This window comes from Solanum pennellii, chromosome 9 (genome assembly GCF_001406875.1).
Source record: "Solanum pennellii chromosome 9, SPENNV200".
NCBI classification, from domain to species: domain Eukaryota; kingdom Viridiplantae; phylum Streptophyta; class Magnoliopsida; order Solanales; family Solanaceae; genus Solanum; species Solanum pennellii.
In genome coordinates this window covers 65855012-65874820 of record NC_028645.1, presented here as the reverse complement: position 1 = coordinate 65874820, position 19809 = coordinate 65855012, and the positions used below count along the sequence as shown (strand labels likewise).

The following is a 19809-nucleotide window of genomic DNA, read 5'->3' as shown; positions in this document are numbered from 1 at the left end:
TGCTGCTAAATCTTCTGGTAACTCTAACTTATATACCACCTTGTCAATCCTTTTCAATATCTTGTAAGGGCCTACATATCTAGGACTGAGCTTCCCTTTCTTGCCAAATCTCATCACCCCTTTCATAGGTTACATTTTTCAGAAAAACTCAGTCATCAACATAGAACTTTAGTTCCCTTCTCCTTACATCTGCATAAGATTTCTGACGACTCTGGGTTGTCTTAAGTCTATCTCTAAGGAGTTGCACTTTCTCCATAGCATAAAGGACTTAATTTGGCCCTATTAAAGAATCTTCACCATCTTTAAACCAACCAACATGAGATCTACATCTATGCCGATACAAATCATCATAAGGGGCTATCTGAATGTTGGAATGGTAGTTATTATTGTAGGTGAACTCAATCAGAGGAAGGTGATCATACCAAATACCCTTGAAATCGATCACACAAGATCTCAACATATCCTCTAGGGCCTGAATTGTACGATCTGCCTGCCCATCATATGTAGTTGAAATGTTGTGCTAAGGTTAACTTGAGTACCGAGACCCTTCTGAAATGACTTCAAGAAATGAAAGGTAAATAGAGGACCTCTATCTGAGATTATAGAAAAAGGAACCCCATGTAACCTAACAATTTCATTAATGTAAAGTTTGTCATAGTCTCTGTGGAATTTGTAGTCTTTACCGCCCGAAAGCGAGAAGACTTAGTCATCCTGACAACAATGACCAAAATGGAGTCATGTTGTCTGCGAATACGAGGTAAACCTTTGATGAAATACATATTAATCACATCCCACTTCCAAGTAGTAATATCGATCTATTGAGTGATACCTCCTGGTTTCTCATGTTCTACCTTGACTTGCTGGCAATTGGGGCACTTACTCACAAAATCTGCTATATCCCTCTTCATGTCATTCCACTAATAGACTTCCCACAGATCGCGGTACATCTTAGTGGCACCTGGATGAATAGAACATCTGGAGATAAGGGCTTCAGCAACGATATGCTTTCTCAACTTGCTCACACCAAGAACACAGAATCTACCCTAGTAGTGAAGTACACCATCTCCCCCTTGGGAGAAAACCTACACTCTCTGATTGTGGACTTCACCCTTAAGTTCAAGCAATATTGGATTATTGTCTTTATTTTCCTTAACCTCCTCTACCAAAGAAGATTTTCCCATTCTGAACTATTTCACCACTGTCTGATATGCCCATAAGGCAAACTCCCAAGCGAGCAAGCCTATGAACATCATTCACTATTTCCTTTGTCTTCCTCTACATGGTCTACACTACCCTTATATAATCTTCTAAGAGCATCTGCTACTACATTCGTCTTACCAGGATGATAATGCACACTCATATCGTAATCCTTACGGAACTCAGGCTATCTCCTCTAACGAAGATTCAACTCTTTCTGGGTGAACACATACTGAAGGCTCTTATGATCAGTGATCACATCTTAATGAAAACCATACAAGTAGTGTCTCCATATTTTGAGTGAAAACACCACTGCTGCAAGCTCGAGTTCATGGGTTGGATAGTTCTTCTCATGAACCTTAAGTTGTCTAGAGGCATACTCTATAACCTTATCCCGCTGCATCAACAGACAACCTAGGCCAACTCTGGATGCATCACAATAGATTACATAACCATGTGAAGCCTATGGTAGAATCAAGAAAGTAGTTGTAGTCAATCTTGTTTTCAATTCTGCAAAGCTTTTCTCACAATCATCTGTCCATTGAAACTTGACCATTTTTTGAGTTAATCTAGTCAATGGTGAGGCTATGGATTATAATCCTTGAAAGAACCTTCTATAAAAACCCTCTATACCCAAGAAACTTCTTATTTCTTTAGCATAGGTAGGTCTGGGCCATTATTTCACTGCTTCTATATTCTGTGAATCCACTCGGATACTCCGGCTAGATACAATGTGACCAAGGAAAGCAACAGATTGCAAGAAGAACTCACATTTGCTAAACTTAGGAAATAACTGGGATCCATAAGAGTATGTAGAACAACTCTCAGATGACTCACATGTTCTTCCTCATTCCTAGAGTAAATGAGGATATCATCAATAAATACGATAACAAACAAGTTCAAGTATTGTCTGAACACCCCGTTCATAAAATCCATGAAAGTTGTAGGGTTATTGGTTAGTCCAAACAACATAACTACAAATTCATAATGACCATACCGAGTTCTCAAGGCTTTTTTTGAAATGCCACTATCTCTAACTCTAAGTTGATGATAACCCGATCTGAGGTCTATCTTTGAGAAATGACTAGCACCCTGAATTTGGTAAAATAATTATCACTCCTGGGGATGAGATACTTATTCTTGATTGTGACCTTTTTCAACTATCTATAGTCTATGCACATTCTGAGAGAACCATCTTTCTTCTTTACGAACAAATCTAGTGCATCCTATGGTGAAATACTAGGTTTGATGAAGACCTTATCTTCAACTGCTCTTTCAATTCATTAAACTATGCTGGAGCCACTCTGTAAGGAGGAATAGAAAAAGGTTGGGTATCTGGAAAAAGATCAATTCCAAAGTTGATTTCCCTTTCGGGAGGAAGTACGGGAAGATCTTCTGGAAACACTTTTGGAAACTCATTGATTACTAGAACAAACTCAAGAGTTGTGGTTTCAGATATGGAATCTTTAACCCAAACTAGATGATAGAGATAACCCTTAGAGATCATCTTTATAGACTTAATGTAAGAAATGAATCGACCCATAGGCGCTAAGCTACTACCCTTCTATTCTAAGATTGGTTCTTCTAGAAACTTAAAACGAAAAATCCTAGTTCTACAATCGACTTAGGCATAATAGGAATGTAACAAATCCATGCCTAGAATTACATCGATGTCTACCATTTCTAACTTTACAACATCTGCTGAAGTAACTTTCTGATATACTGTGACAGGGCAATTTCTGTATACCTGTCTAGTTATAATTGGTTCACCAACTGAAGTAGAGACTGAAAAAGGTTCTTAGAGAGTTTCTGGACTAACATTGAATTAGACTGTTATGTCAGGAGTTACAGAGGAAATAGTCGCCCCTAAATCTAACAATGCATAAACATCAAGGTCAAAGACTTATAGCGTACTAGTAACTACATCAGGAGAACCTTCCTGATCCTAACGAGCCTGAAGAGCATACAACCTATTCTGGCGCTGACTGCCACCTGTACCAGATGAGCTATCTGCTGAGTTAGGCGACTTTCTGGTGCTTCTGAAGATGTATACTGAGCTCAACCATTACCACCTCCTTGACCCTGTCTAGAAGGACAATCTCTCAACCTCTGACCAGACTGGCCCCACCCAAAGCATCCTTCTTTTCCTGCGAGACACTCTCCCGAATAGTTCTTACAACACTTAGGACAAGTGGGGTAAGCCTTGGTGCCTGAAACACTTCCCTGAGACATAGACCCTTCTGGTCATATCTGTTCTTGGATGATGGAACACAAGCTGACATAGGGGCTGGAGCTAAAAAGTTCTGCTGAATGTGCGAGCGATTTTCACCACCCTATTTCTGCTGAGAATAGTCATAGTTCCCATTCCTAGCCTTCTTATTCTCATTGGCCTTTTCTCGAAGCTTATCACCCTTAACCTGCTGAGCATGAGTCATATGCCTAGATATGTTCATATCTCCTAGTAACATATCATTTATGCACTCAGTTTTTACCAAATCGTACACTCCATACAATTATTCATCTGAGCCTTGGAGTCAGTATTCATGTGAGGAGCATACCTGGAGAGTTGGTTAAACTTGATCCCATACTCTTGGACCGTCATGTTTCCCTGCCTTAAGTTCATGAATTCCTAATCTCTCAACTTTATGGGAAATACTTGTCCAAAGAGGTCTCACTAAAGCAATCCCAAGTAATAGAGCTACATTTGCACCCCTATTCTCCTTCCACTGAGTGTACCTGATATGAGCCACATCTTTCAGCTGGTGTGATGCCAACTCAACCCGATCATTCCCAAAAACCTGCATCACCTCGAAGATCTTCTTGATCTCATTTAAGATATTTTGGGGATCCTCATTGATTTGCGATCCAAACAACTCAGGCGGATTCATCCTAAAAAAGTCACAGACCCTTGATGCTGCTAATTCACCAAAGCATTCACAGAAGCATGAACCCGATTGTTCTGGTTGGTCAAACTCAGAGCTAACATTTGTATGGAATTCATGAACTCAGCATTGGAGACTTCCTGATCTGGGATTGGAGGAGCTATGTTTGCATTTCTTGCATTCGCATTCCTAGTATTAGCTCTACCAGGAGGCATGATCTGAAACATAGAACGTTAAGTTAGTATAGAATAACATCATACCTTATGCACGATAAGAGTAACAAGACAGTGAAGTTTTTCCTAAAACACTTTATAGCTTCCATCTCATTAGATGTGGCACACTTCACACCCATTAAAAGGAATCTACATAGTGCGTCTTTTTATACATCCTAGGACTCTTAAAATTAGCGCTCTAATACCAAGTTTTGTCACGCCTCGAGCTACCCCCGAGACGCGGACACGGAACCTAGGACCACAAGTGATCCCAATCTAACCTTGCTGGCATGATCATGAGCATATTAAAGATAAAAAACTGAATATGAAATATAAATCATAATTTAAACTGAAAAGATGGGGAATATCCATATACTATAGCTTAAATATTTTATATAATGATGAGTTTAATACAAAGAAGTTATTAACTCAATACTAAGCTGAAACTAACAATGTTTGAAATCAGCCTCTAAACTGATAAGAAATGTTGGGACGTGCCCTAGCTAAGTCTAGCAAAACTTAAACTAAATGGCTAAAAGACTGAAAATAAGCTCGTGAGTATTTTCCTCGGAGGATGAGGAGTCACCACTGAATGTGCTGAACTGGAGATCAAAAATTAGTCTAAGTGCGATATGGATGTTAACAACCTGAACCTGCATCACGAGAAGATGTAGCGCACGTATGTGTCATTACTTGAAGCTACTGAGCATGTAGGATAGAGTATAGCAGAATTAGAACATAAATGAATAAGCATAATGCAAGTATAATAATCTGAACATGATATACTGAATTCTGAGATAATTGGATGCTACTGAGAATGGATACTAACTGATCTGTAAATATGGTCAATGCATTAGAGAGTCTGACTGAACTATGGGAGCTACTAATAACTGATAACAAAACCACCAGAGCTAAATGTGGTGTTCGAGATATACGCCCCATCGAACGGGCCCAATATACACTGCCAGAGGTCTAAAGGCATGCTGACGTGATTACTAAACTGATTTTCCACAGAAGGACTTACAATATACTTGGCTAGTAGCTCTGGGACTAATTGGGTATGCTCAACCCTAGTCCAAATCGGTATAATGCTACTCCCAATAAATTATGTAATTAATTAATTATGATTGAGTTTTTGTAAATACTGGATAGCTCAAAACTGAACATGCAAATTTAGAATAGAACAATTAATGTGATGATGATGCATTAATAACTGAGGCATGTAGATCTACAGTAATTTAAATATCTTACCTAGCATGTGTAATTCAGGAACTAAAGAAATACATATCTAGGGTTATGAAATTCATGCAATAATTTGAGCAATAACATTATAATCTAATTTGGAACATATAACTAATAAATTCATGAAGTTCTGTCGAAATTCTAGAAATCCTAGGTCTAATCATGATATGGAAATCATGAACCTGACTGAAAACTAGGGATGTAATAGGGAAAGGAACCCGCTAGTTAAATCTCACATACCTGGTGATGAAATTCACGGAGGAACACTTAGATTTCGGAGCAGGAACCTTGTTGCATTCTTGAACTAAGGTTCTTGACCTCTTTCACCTTTCTTGCTTCTAATTTTCTATGTTTTGATTTATAATTTGACTTAGGTAAGTTTTAATGATGTTTCTAGGCTTAAACTGACTAAAATCTGATGATTTAGGGTCAACTCAATGTATCTTAAGGTTTAAATGAAGTGAAAAAAACATAAAGACCCTTAAGTTAATTGTTATTGGACCAAATGACGACCTGGACTGACGGTCCGTAGTTTCAGTACATAGGTTGGGTCTGTTTGACAAGCCTTTACTGAAATGGGCATAACTTTTTACTCGGAGGTGTTATTTTAGCAAGGTCGGTGGCTATGGAAAACTAATTCAGTTATCTATCTTTTCGTATATCATAGGAGACACAATTCATTTTGTGCTAAGAGATATGACCATTTGAAGTTTACCAAAACACATTTCCCCCTTAATTGACTGCTAACCTCCATTTACAGTCACACCTATGGATCGTAGATGGAATGACGCTCTGTGTTGGTCAATTGTGGTTCATGTAAGAGAGTGGGTAAATGAGGTGTTGATCAACAAACACAGACTACGGACCGTAGGTACGTTCGTTGTTCGACATTTAGTCAAATTTGTTGGGCTGAGTTTTTGCGGGTTTCAGACTGAAACTATAGATGTCCAGTATGGGTCGTGGGTCAGGCTATGGTCCATCGATGGTAACCGTTGATTACACTTGCAGATTTCTGAAAAGCATATTTTTGGTTTGTTTTGGATACGGGATGTTACATTGTTTGTGAAGGTCAAATTACCAAGAACTAATTGATAAATTATCTCTTGATTTTTAAATTCGACATCTGAAAGTACACATTTAAAAAGAGTAAAGTTAAATGGTCAAAGTCACATTACATTTATTGGATTTTCTTTTTTTCTTCCCAAACTATAACCATATATGTATTAAAACACATATCATTTAATAAATGATTACATGTAGTGTGCACTCCCTAATCATATATATATATATACATACATACATATATATATATACATACATACATATATATATATATACATACATACATACATATATATANAGTAGTCTTTGCCTTTCTGAACTTCTTCTTCTGCACAGTTAAGTTAAATATATTATTCAGAACTACTACTACTACTACTACTTCTTCTTCTTCTTCTTCTTCATCATCATCATCATCTTCTTCTTCTTCTTCTTCTTCTTCTCTACAATTAATTTTTTGTATACATTGCTCCTTTTGAGTGGTTCACTGAATAGAAGACACACTGCATTTTGTGGACTCAATTTTTCCTTTTTGTTTTATTCTACTGTCACGCATCCTGGTATGTTTTTTACAATTATTAATTTATACTTATGATATTGATTGTTGTTTTTACTAAATATTTTAAACATTGTTATTTATGTTTCGCTACATATTTGTTTATATGATTTTTTGTTATTATTCATAATAATGTCATATTAAAAGGAGCAAAAAAAAATTTCAAATGATAAACTAGCAATTAATTCTAATTAAATGATATACAATAATGACTATTCTCTTAGACCAAATTATTTCTTTTAAATTTTTTCCCAATTTTCCCTTACTTCTCTTTTATCCTTATCAAGGATCCTTGATGTTTTGTTTGTGCACATGTACATCCTCGAATGATCAAAAGAAGGTGAGGGTAAGAAACGGTAGTTGTATCAACAATTCCTTCAAAATATTAGTATCCAAGGTGTCATATCAAAAGTATCATACCAACCAATTGGATACTCTACGCGTAGTCAAAACATGATACCGATGATGAGATAAATCTTAAGTCCAAACAACTGTAAATTTTCATGATAACTCTCCTATAAATTCTCATAAGCAAAATTGTATGTGTAGAATGGCTAGTATACTTTAATATCTCCATGAAAACACCAAATATATCATTTGAGATAACCAAGTATGCCTAAATATCCTACCCTATCAAGAGCACATAACAGGATAGGTACACCTGAACCACTACGAGGGACTCACCCATAAAAGCGAAAACACACACGGATGGAGAAAGTGAATTATATTCTAAACCATGACCAGAATGAAGTAGTTGGTCACATAAGAATGTAAATCCAGGTTGAATAACTCTAGATACTCCTTTCATAGTGCCTAGGGGTTTCATAACCTCTATTAACGATCAAATGCCTATGCAATGTATCATGAAATTCTAAATATCTCGACCCTATGTATTAGACTCTTGTTAATTTCTCTAGCTCGCTTACTCATCCCATCCTTTAACAATCAACCCATGACATTTACCTTATACTCTAAACCTACACTTTAGTGAAACCTTTCCTTGTGTCTTTAAAAAATCAAAAGTAACAAACTTATTCCTGACCAAAACTACGCAAAAGTCTTTTTAAATGTTGAATACCTAACTGAAGGATCATTTCTTATCTTGAAAATTTATATCTTGACAAAATATACCACTACAAATGTAGACTTACAAAACAAACAAAAATTGAATTGTGAATCCAATTGTGTAATTCAATCCCCTTATATATCAATATTAGCTCATACCTTAAAGATTTATATGTATTCTTGTATCTTGGCATATCATTAATCCCCTCTCCATCGGCTTACCATATCCTTCACTAAAAATCCATATGTACTCATTACAAAACTCAAATCACAAGGGAACTTATCATCAAACTTGAGTTGGACGTATGTACACTTTTATATCAATTCTTATCAACTATTTTTTAACCAATCTGATGAACACATGACACTATTATTATACGCAGCGCGGGTGAAATTAAGCATCACTGAACCTAATTCTTAATCCCATTAAAGATACCTTATCAGTCCTTGTAATTGGAGAAAATATTCTTACTCTCACTTTTTTTCTAAGGCTACACTCATCCCACTAATTTTTATTTTATTTTCATTATTAATCTAGATCCTTTTAATTATATTTGAGAGGTACCCCAACACCTCTCAAAACATTCCATTCAACCACGTTACTTACTAAATAGTAAAAAATCACGAAATTAGACACTCACAAGTCATTATTTCCATATAAAATTTATTTAACCGGCAATACGTATTCTACAATTGCATCTCAATCACAATCCATCACTAACTCCTATTTCCATCGTGCTCGGTAAACCTTTGTCATCACCACGAGTCAAACCAATCAGATCGAAAGGACATACCAAAATTTTATACATATTTTCGAACGAAAAGCTTCAATCCAATTCACCAAGTATATTCACTGACTTTCTCTATACATAAGTTTGTCATTCCAGCATCAATCCACTTCTTTAGAGATTAAAAAAAATCACTAGTCCTAGAACCCTCAAGGTACATTTCACCACCTAAATGTATTAATATCACTGAGAGTCCTGTCTAAACCATCTGTCAACTCTAGATTAACTATTTATAAATAGCATCTGGTATATTCTGCTTCCATGTTACATTTTATTATTCAAAGAATATAATGAACATTTGCACCTAACAAGAATCAAAAGTTATCGATTTCCCAAGACAAACAATAACTTTCTTATATAAATTTTGGGGACTCTAGATATTCATTCTTCCACACTGCAAAAGCTATCTATTAATTTGGGAGTGCCTTGAATGTTTCACACTAGGTAATATTCACTCTACCACAAGTAGGCAACTTTTTCAGAGTAGCCCTTTTCGAGTTTGGTTGTCAGTGCCTTCCTGGAATTGTGGAAACGAAGGGTGATGGAAATGAATTTGATATCATCGATACAACCAAGGAGAACATGAAATTAACATAAAGTAAAAAACACAGTTAAAATTCTTCTGACAAAAATGAGCATATTTACCTACTTTAAGAGAAAAACATAGTACAAATCATTATCATAGATAGTGAGGATGTGTATATCAATAACATAAGGAGCTTTTATTGAATTTGGATATATACCTGATGATATTAAGGACATGAATAAACTCGGTCTCTTGGTAATCCTAGATGAAGATGAAAAGTTTGAAATTCAAAAGAAAAGGAAAAAGGGAAATCAAAACCGTAAAACCTTTTGAAATACAAAGGCTATAATATGTATTTTTTCTATTATTTAACAACTTTGATACTCTTCATATATGGGTTGGTGCACAACTGTCACATCCCTTAATGAGAAATAAATAAAAGCATATTTTTACTAGGATAAGGCATAAGCCCCCCTAGACTATGACATAAATCACAGAAACACACCTTAACCAAACTAAGATCCTACCCCACACCCACCTACCCAAACTCTTTTTTTTTTAATTTGGTACAACTTTTATCTTACATGGCACACTGCGTGACTCTACGCAATTGAGATTCGTGGGAAATATTTGGATTTCTTGCAAGTCAAAAAGGTGTAAGTATATATTTTTTAAAAATGTGTTCCGGTGTAATAGGACCTTAGTTTAGTTATTGTATGTCTTTGAGATTTTGTTCATAGTTTAGGGGGGGGGGGGGATTGTAACTTTTCTCTTATTTTAAATCATCATATTTTGAATATAATATATTCAATATGTTGACAAATATATTGTGGGAATGACTCCTACTTCCTCTCGTCTATATTAGGTGAATTGTTGGGATATAACACTATTATATACGAAAATTAATAAGGACAAATATTAAAGGCTATTTTTAAGTATTTTTATTATTATTCCTAAAGTATTCTCCTAAAAATGTAAAGTAGTTATCAATATCATTGAAAGAAAGTATAAATGTGACGAAAAAAAACAATTAACAAATAACTTTTGAAAAATCACTTATTTTGAACTATAAAAAAAAACTTATGACTATTCACTTAATATGGACTAGAGGGAAAAATCTTAATAGTTAAGTTGGCTGATTACACGAACTTTTGATCACATTGTTGGTGAAGGTCAAATTACAAAGAACTAATTTATAAATTAATAAATTATCTCTTGCTTTTTGAATTCGACAACTAAAAGTAGACATTTAAAAATAGTATAGTTAAATGGTCAAAGTCACACTACATTTGTCGCGTTTTCTTTTTTTTTTTCTACCCAAACTATAACCATATATGTAAACACATCATTTAATATATGACTATATGTAGTGTGCACTCTCTAATTATATATATATATATATATATATATATATAGATAATGAAAACCCTAGGTCCACCTACGTGGTGCCACCACAAACAAGCATTCCCATTTAATTTATTTTTTCAAAAATTAGTTTTTACTTTCATGAAAGGTTGTGACTTTTATGAAAAGTTGTAAATTTTATGGAAAAGTTGTGACTTTTATGAAGAGTTATAACTTTTATGAAGAGTTGCGACTTTCATGAAAGGTTCTGACCTTTCAGAAAAGTTTTGACTTTTCTAAAGAATTATGAACTTTTAATTAAGATATAATTATAATATGTTCGAACTATCATTTGTTGTCTATAAATAGAGGGATTTTCTCTCATTCTAAAATAACGACAATTCTGAAATTCTTCTTCTGCACAGCTAAGTAAAATATTTGATTCTTAACTACTTCTTCTTCTTCTTCTTCTTTTTATTCTTCTTCTTATGTACAATTAATTTTTTGTATACTTTTCTCCTTTTGAGTAGGTCACTGAAAAGGAGACATACTGCATTTTGTGGACTCAATTTTTCCTTTTTGTTTCATTCTACTGTCCGCATCCTGGTATGTTTTTACAATTATTAATTTATTCTTATGATATTAATTGTAGTTTTTTACAACATATTTTAAACTTTTTTATTTATGTTTCTCTAAAGTTATTAGTTTATATTATTTTTTGTTATTGTCATAATAATGTTAATAATAAAAGGAGCAAAAAAATAAAACGTCAAATGACAGAATTAAAACTAGCAGTTAATTATAATTATATGATATTAAATAGTGACTCTTCTCTCACACCAAATTACTTCTGATAATTTTTTCCCAATTTTCCCTTACTTCTCTTTTATCCTTTTCAAGGATCCTTAATGTTTTGTTTGTGCACAACTTCAATTCCAAAACACTATCATAACTATATTACATAACGAATTTGGATTTCGGAAGATTATATTTTAATTTTAAAACCCATAATGACTACATACTACTTATTCGTATATCATATGATTATTTAACAATGATCCTCGTCCTCAATTGTGGTTTGTACCTTCAAATTGGTAATATAGACTTTGTTCCCTCACCCTCCCCTATTAAGTTGTAATTATGTTGTAGATTCTAGATAAATCAAGTCAAAAGTTAGTTTAGAAGTGGTAATCTATGATAAAACTTATGTAAGACTTGAAAGGCGAAAGAATGACAAGAATATGGTAAGGAGAAGGTGTGAATGAAGTAAACTGAAAATTGAAGAATAAATATAGATTTTTTAAAAGATAAGTTAGAATTGCCTGGATTGTCGGCCATGGTTTTTAACCAATAACAGGAGGACACTATCACGCCCCGAGCCTACACACTGTGAGGGACTGACAGTCGATAACCATTGATGGTCTCAAGCGAACTTTTGGTCTGACTTAACTCATAGATGAAGAGAAAATCATTAATACAAGGATTCAAATGTACTTTCAAAAGAAATTGTCTCAAATAAACTTAGAACGTTTAAGGATTTTAAACTAGACAAAGTGGCAACTAAAGTGTTATACCAAAACATCTGAAATGCAAGACTAAAGAACTCATAACTAACTGTCTATGAAGCCTCTAAATACAAAGAGGGATGCCGGGACAAGACCCCCTATCATCCTATAACCTTACTAACCAAACAATAAAAGAAAATCCTCCGGAAGAAATGTGGCTCACCAACTGACTCTGAGTGCTCAACCAGATTAATGAGGCGATGGATGCTGATCCTAGTTTCCCTTTATAGAACAATGTAGTCCAAATGACATCAGCACATTAAATTTACGAGTATGCGAGGGGAAAACTAAATATTACGTAAATTTGAAAGGAATCCAAAAAGAACACTTACCTTAGATTTTCTCAACTCACGAATATTCAACTCAAATGTAAAGTAAAAACAACAATAAAGGTGCAGTTTATACAAATCATTTAAAACAGTAGGTGATAGCTCAATGTATTAAAGAGATACAATAACAACTCAGTTAACTCATATAATAAAGTAATATAATACTATGTGAATTTCTTTAACCGACAACCACCACTATGAGCGTAAGTGATGATACAACGTCCACTACTAAAAAAATAGTGAATACCGACCTCCGGAGGTCTGTGTTCCCTGAAATAAAGACCAAAATACCCAACTTAGGTCAGTAAAAGTTTGGTCTCTATTCAATTCCGACTTAAAGAGGTCGGTATTTAATAACCTCTCGAGGTCATTTCTTAATTTAGGTCTGTAAAATTCATCATTTTATTTTCATACTTCGTGAGGTCACTTTTATATATTTTTCTATTTTTTATTTTTATTATTTCTGTCTTCCTAAGGTCAAAAATATTGAATTTTGAAAATTTGGAATACCGACCTCTGAATGATGATATTTTCTTAATTTTTAAATTTCGACCTCGGAGGTCGGCATTTTTTTTTATTTTGATGTTTTGACCTCAGGAGGTTAGTATCCTCATTTTCTATTTTTGAGATTTTGACCTACGGAGGTCGATATTTTTATTTATTATTTTTAAGATTCCGACCTCCAGAAGGTCGGTTTCTTTATTTATTTTTTTTGAGATTTCGACCTCCAGAGGTCGTATTTCTATTACAAAATTAGATGCATTTTGCCGCAAATTTTAGTATCCCACCTGTATATTTATATCAAAACAACCCAAAGAATTCCAAATAAGCCATTTCAAAATAAACTTCATCCAACCCAAAGAATTACAAATAAGCTATTTTAAAATAAACTTCATCCAACCAAAACAACACAATATTTTCAACATATACATTAAAATATGTAAAAATAAACTTCATACAACTTTAAATAAACTAAAATAATATCAAACAATTCCAAAAATATAGAAGTCTAACATGTAAAATTGATACAACTACTCCTCATCACCCTCATTTCTCCTTATCAGACTTATCATTGTCATCACCCTTATTCTCCTTATCAGACTTATCATTCTCATCACCGTCCTGATCATATCCATTACTGCAGACCGTACATGGAAGAAGAATATTTCCTGATTCAAAAAGAAAATTTGGTTGTTGGTAAAAAAATGTCACCTTTTTACCCAATGCTAATATTCGAACATCAGGATAATAATTCATGTCATGAAATTCAAAATAAGCAATGTTATCAGAAATTACTTATGATGTAATTATTTTTGACAGTAAGTACTTATAAGTAATGTTATAAAAACCTTATTGTAGAATAACCACATGTTCTCCTTCAGGGGTTAAGATCTAAGAGGAACTTGGGGTACTGTGTTTTTTCTATTCTTCAAATGTGAATTACAGGTTAAATGAAAGACCATGCAATCAACAATTAATGAAAATTTTGAAAGATCTTTGATTTGTTTTAATGACAAAGAGACTTGTAATGTAGCAATTAAAAAGCTATTAAGAGTATTTTTCCCTAAAGACCACATTTGTTAGTATTATTCTCAAAAATTTCACACATCACAACACCAAGTTCACAAACCCTACCTTCTAATTGTCCACAATAAAAGATACAGAACAATGCATTTAATCTTCTCAACTAAGATATAGACAATGGTGCTCCATGTTGTGGTGAACTACAGATACTAATTGGTGCAATATAAATTTGCAGGAGGTGCATTGAGAGCATTAATATGTATTCTGTTTTAGCATATAGAAACAATAAAAAGAAGCAACCTAATATTTTGTTTAGTTGAGATTTTCAGCTTTCTATTTTTCAATCAGGTGGCTTGTGGTTTCACCACTCAACTTCATATGCACGACCTGAAAACAATTTTTGGTTGAGAGTCACTAACTGATCCACTCATATTCTTTTTTATGAAGCAGTTCCATTGACACCCATTAGATGCAATGTTTTCAATAACAAATTTTATCAAACAAAAATGATTTGGTGACGAAAAATTATTGTGGCTATTTTTATAAAAAGTAACACTACACAAAAGAGATTTTTAGTGGCACTTAATTTTCCATTAAGCGGAAATATTTATCTCCACAAAAAAAATTTAACGGCATTTAATCTATTGCCATTGCATCCAGTGTTACTAAAGGCTTTAATGGAATTTATTTAGATTGACAGTAAAGACCTACTATATTGCCAGTAAAGCATTTATATTTATAAACTAGGTAAACTACTCGTGCTTTGCACGCTATTGAACTATATGATATTAGACTCACATTGATCATTCGATGTTAGTGAAAACTTACAAGATAATAAAAAATTACAAAATTACAATTGAAAATTAAAATGAAGAAATAAAATCTCTTCAGACTGAGGCGTGGATATCTCACTCTCTTTATGGAGATTCAAGCCCATTTCAACAAATGTTTTCACCGGTCCAGCAGTGGTCCTCTTTGACTTGTCCCCTCTATGATACAATAGTCTTCATAAAGTATAACTCAACAACTCTACACAAGACTTGAGTCCAAAGCTCCACAAAAGAAACACCACCATTCAACTAATAAGAACTCTCTTTTTTACCAACGCTTTAACTCTATATTTTTCTCTTATGTGTTGTGTGTACCAAACCAAATGAATACCATCACTATTTATATTTACAAAAGTCTTCCTACCAATGGATAGTAAGATAATGGGGTGGTAAATAGTGATGTTAAATGGCCTAAGGAGTTACATATGTTACATAGGTTACAAAGAATAATGGAGGAATTAAGAATGAAATACAGTTGAAGGGTAACAAATGCACCAATGTACAAATGTTACATTTTGTCAATGGCCAACGTTCACCAGTAATCAGCATAGTGTATAATGTCTATGGTCATTAATTGACCACTAAGTGATAAGGCACAAAAGCATCTAACTCCAACGTCTATATTCCATCTTCTTTGTGGCAGAATGGATATTAAGCCTAACATATTAATTTGTGAGAAAATTAAATAAGAAATAAAAATTAAAATTCTCAAAAACTAACAATCCCCCACTCATTTTAATATTAATCAAGAGAGTATATCATCTGAAGGAATACTACGATGGATAATGAAGGCGTGCTCTGCATTGAACCAATACTTAGTAAAACAGTAACTTTTACTCCTGAGTCATAGTGGTACCAGATTTGAACTATGACTGCTTAAGGGAAATAAAATATCACTGTCCACACATAATAATCAAGGTGTTAATATGAGCTTTAAAGTCAGCACGTTATGGCCATGTGCAATCCTGGTTTCATGAGTGCATTTGAGAATAAGTCCGATTCTCATAGGAAGCGACCTACTTCTACACATCACATAGGTGAAATCAGTCGAGAGTGCTCCTGTAAGCTTAACACTCCACCCAACATTAATGGTACCATTTGTCAAATACGATCAACATTAATGTGTTTCCTCCTTATATGTTTGGATTTACTGTTGTAATAACGGGGTTTTGAACTGTACCAACTGCAGCGGTGCTATCACAATGAATTAAAATAGGAGGTATTAGTTTTCTCGAAATAAGAAATTTGAAACAATAAATCTCTTAACCAATTCGCTTCCTCACTAGCTGAAGTTAAAGCAATTAGTTCAGCCTCCATGGTAGAGTTATCAATTATAGTTTTCTTTTTTTATCTCCAACAAATAGCACCACACCAAGAGTAAAAACATAACCAGTGGTAGAACAGGAATCACCTGATAAAGTATTCCAATCTGCATCACAAAAGCCTTCAAGTACATCAGGATATTTTTTATAGAACAAACCACAATTTTTTGTTCCAATTAAATATCTCATAACTCTTGTTATAGCATGTCAATGTTCATTACCTAACTTTCTTGTAAACCTTCCAAATACTCCTATTGCATATGCTATATCAGTCTTAGTGCAATCAATCACATATCTCAAATTTCCGATTGTACTAGCATATTTCTTTTTATTATTACCTCATTTTTACTTTCAAAAGAAAATAAGTGAACCCTTGAATCAAAAGGAGTAGCAACATGCTTGCAATCATGAAAGTTATATTTTTTTAATATTTTCTCAACATAATGTGACTGTTAACAAAAAATTTCCTCACATGTTCTTGTTATTTTTATTCCAAGAATGAAATTTTTCTCATTAAGATATTTCATATAAAAATGGCTTCTAAAAACATTTTTAACTTCATCAATAAGATTAATTTTAGAGCCAAAGATCAATATATCATCAACATATAGAGAAATAATCACATTTAAAATATTCCAAAACTTATGATATATGCACTTGTCACACTCATTTGTTTTAAAAACATTTTCAATCATGCAGGAACCAAAGTTTTCATGTCATTGCTTTGGTGCTTGTTTCAAGCCATATAGAGATTTAGTTAGTTTACATACTTTGCTTTCTTGGCCTGCGTCAACAAAACACTTCGGTTGATCCATATAAATTTCCTCATTTAGATCTCCATTTAGAAAAGCAGTTTTCACATCCATTTGATGATTTTTTAAATCAATAATTGCAGCCATAGCAATTAAAAGTCTTATGGATGCAATTCTTGTTATCGGAGAAAAAGTATCAAAATATTCTAGGCCTTCTAGTCATTTAAAAGCTTTTGAAACTAGCCTAGCCTTATATTTATTAATAGATCCATCCGATTTCAATTTTTTTCGTAAGACCCATTTACAACCAATAGTGTTACAACCCAGTGCTAAATCAACTAACTTTCAAGTTTTATTAGAAATTAGATATTCCATTTCATCATTTACAGCGACTTTCCAAAAAATTGAATAATGTAATAATAATTCTTCTTTCAAAGTTTGAGGGTCATTTTAAACATTAAACACATAAAAATCAGGATCAAAATCTTTTTCTACTCTAGCTCTTTTACTTCTTCTTAACTCAAAATCATTAACTTCTTTATTTTTCAAAGTAGAAGGACAAGAACTAGGTGGTGACAAAATATTTTGTTCATTCCTTTGACCCCCACTATTTTTAGAATAAATTTTCATGAAAAATAGTATCACTAGATTCTATTACAATATTATCTTCAAGATTAAAAAATCTATAGAATGTATTATTTGAAGCATAACCAAGAAAAGCACAAGTAGTAACTTTCTTACCAAACTTTGTAATCTTGGAATCCATTAGCCTCACAAATGCTAAACACCCCAAACTCTTAGATATCCTAAACTTGGCTTGTAACCTTTCCACAATTCAAAAGGTATCAATTTAGACTTTTTATGAGGCACACGGTTACACACATAACAAGCTGTTAAAATAGCTTCACCCCAAAAATTTAAAAGTGCATGTGACTCAATAAGCATGACATTAGTCAATTCAACCAAAGTTCTATTTTTCCTTTCCGCTACTCAGTTAGATGAAGGAGAGTATGGAGAAGTAGTTTCATGAATTATTCGCAATGATCTAACAAAAGAATTAAACTCATTTGACTCATATTCAGGGCTTCTATCACTTCTAATTTTTTTTTATTTTTCTTCCAAAGTAATTTTCAAGTTCATGGAAATATGTTTTAAAATTTTCAAAAGCATCACTTTTATTTCTCATCATGTAAACATATGTAAACTTAGAAAATTCATCAATAAAGTGCTGAAATATATATTACCTCCACGAGTTAGAATTCCACCAAGTTCACTAATATCAGTATGAAGTAATTCTAACAAATCAGTTTTTCTTTCAACATGAAAATGAGGTATTTTAGTGATTTTAGCTTTACTACAAGCCTCACACTTTTCATGAATCCAACATAACGATCATTTATATGACATTTATATGACACAAATGAGCATGCCAAAACATGGTAGAAAAAGCATATAAACAGAAGTAGAAGTTTTATTCATTTCAGCATTCAACTTAAACATCTCATCACATGCATACCCCTACCCCACAAAAATACCCTTCATCACTATTACAGATTGATCAGATTCAATAATCTATTAAAGCCTTCTTTATTAAGAAGAAAACTAGACATCAAATTTGTTATCATAGAAGGAGTATAAAATACATCTATCAATGTTAATACTCTTCCAGAAGTAAAACACAATTCGACATCTCCCTTCCGAAGCACTTGAGTAGTGTAAGCATCACAAAGCATTATGGTATTGGGCGTCTTTGTCATAACAGACATGACGGTGTGCAGCAGAATTAGCCCACCATCCATCAACATTATCAACAATGTTCAAGTCGGTAATCACCGCCACAAAAGGTTCTTCGATAACGTTAGCATGAGGGTTAGGACCATGTTTCCGGAAGCTGCAAAATCGAGCAATATGCCGACTCTTGCCACAAACAAAGCATGGTCTATTTTCTTGAACTTGTTGATTTTGTGTTTGGTTATTTTCACCATTATATTTCTTGGGAGGTCTACCATTATTTTTCATGAATTGTTTCATCTTAGGCTTCAAAGAAGAATTTTAATGAGTTTCAAGAGTAGCATTATTTGAAGTAATTAAATTTACCTTCGTTGTGATGTTGTTCTCTTCTGTTTGTAAAAGTGCATTTTCGCCCCTTGCTTCTTCTTCCATGCGATTTTTCATTATCAAGGTTTCAAGAGAGTTTTTCTTTTGTTTGTGGCACATAATTTTTTGAAATTCCTTCCAAGAAGGTGGAAGTTTATCCATTATGCCACAAACAATAAGGTTATCTCCAATTTTAACCTCTTCGTACCTAAGCTCTCCAACAATCATTTTGAAGTCTTGAGTTTGATCTACCATTGACTTGTTGTCTACCATTTGGAAATGAAAAAATATTCTAGCTGCATTATTTTTCGCTCCAACCTCTTCGGTATCTTACTTACCGTGCATTACCTTCAAATTTTCTTTTGAACTAGAGAAAGTTATATCATAATAATCATAAAAATTATCAGATAGACAGTTAAGAATATAATACCGAAACTTATAAGAAACCCATCATACTTTTCCACTTTCTCTAGATGAGAGATAGTTTCATCATCACTCATGGAGGTGATTTCTTCTTTA

At 33.5% G+C, this 19809-nt stretch overlaps 1 pseudogene; it reads right to left on the bottom strand.

Annotated features, from left to right (window-relative positions):
* The window catches only part of LOC107030292, a 28393-nt pseudogene extending 8830 nt beyond the window's left edge, over positions 1-19563 (bottom strand).
* Positions 19564-19809: the final 246 nt, after the last annotated feature.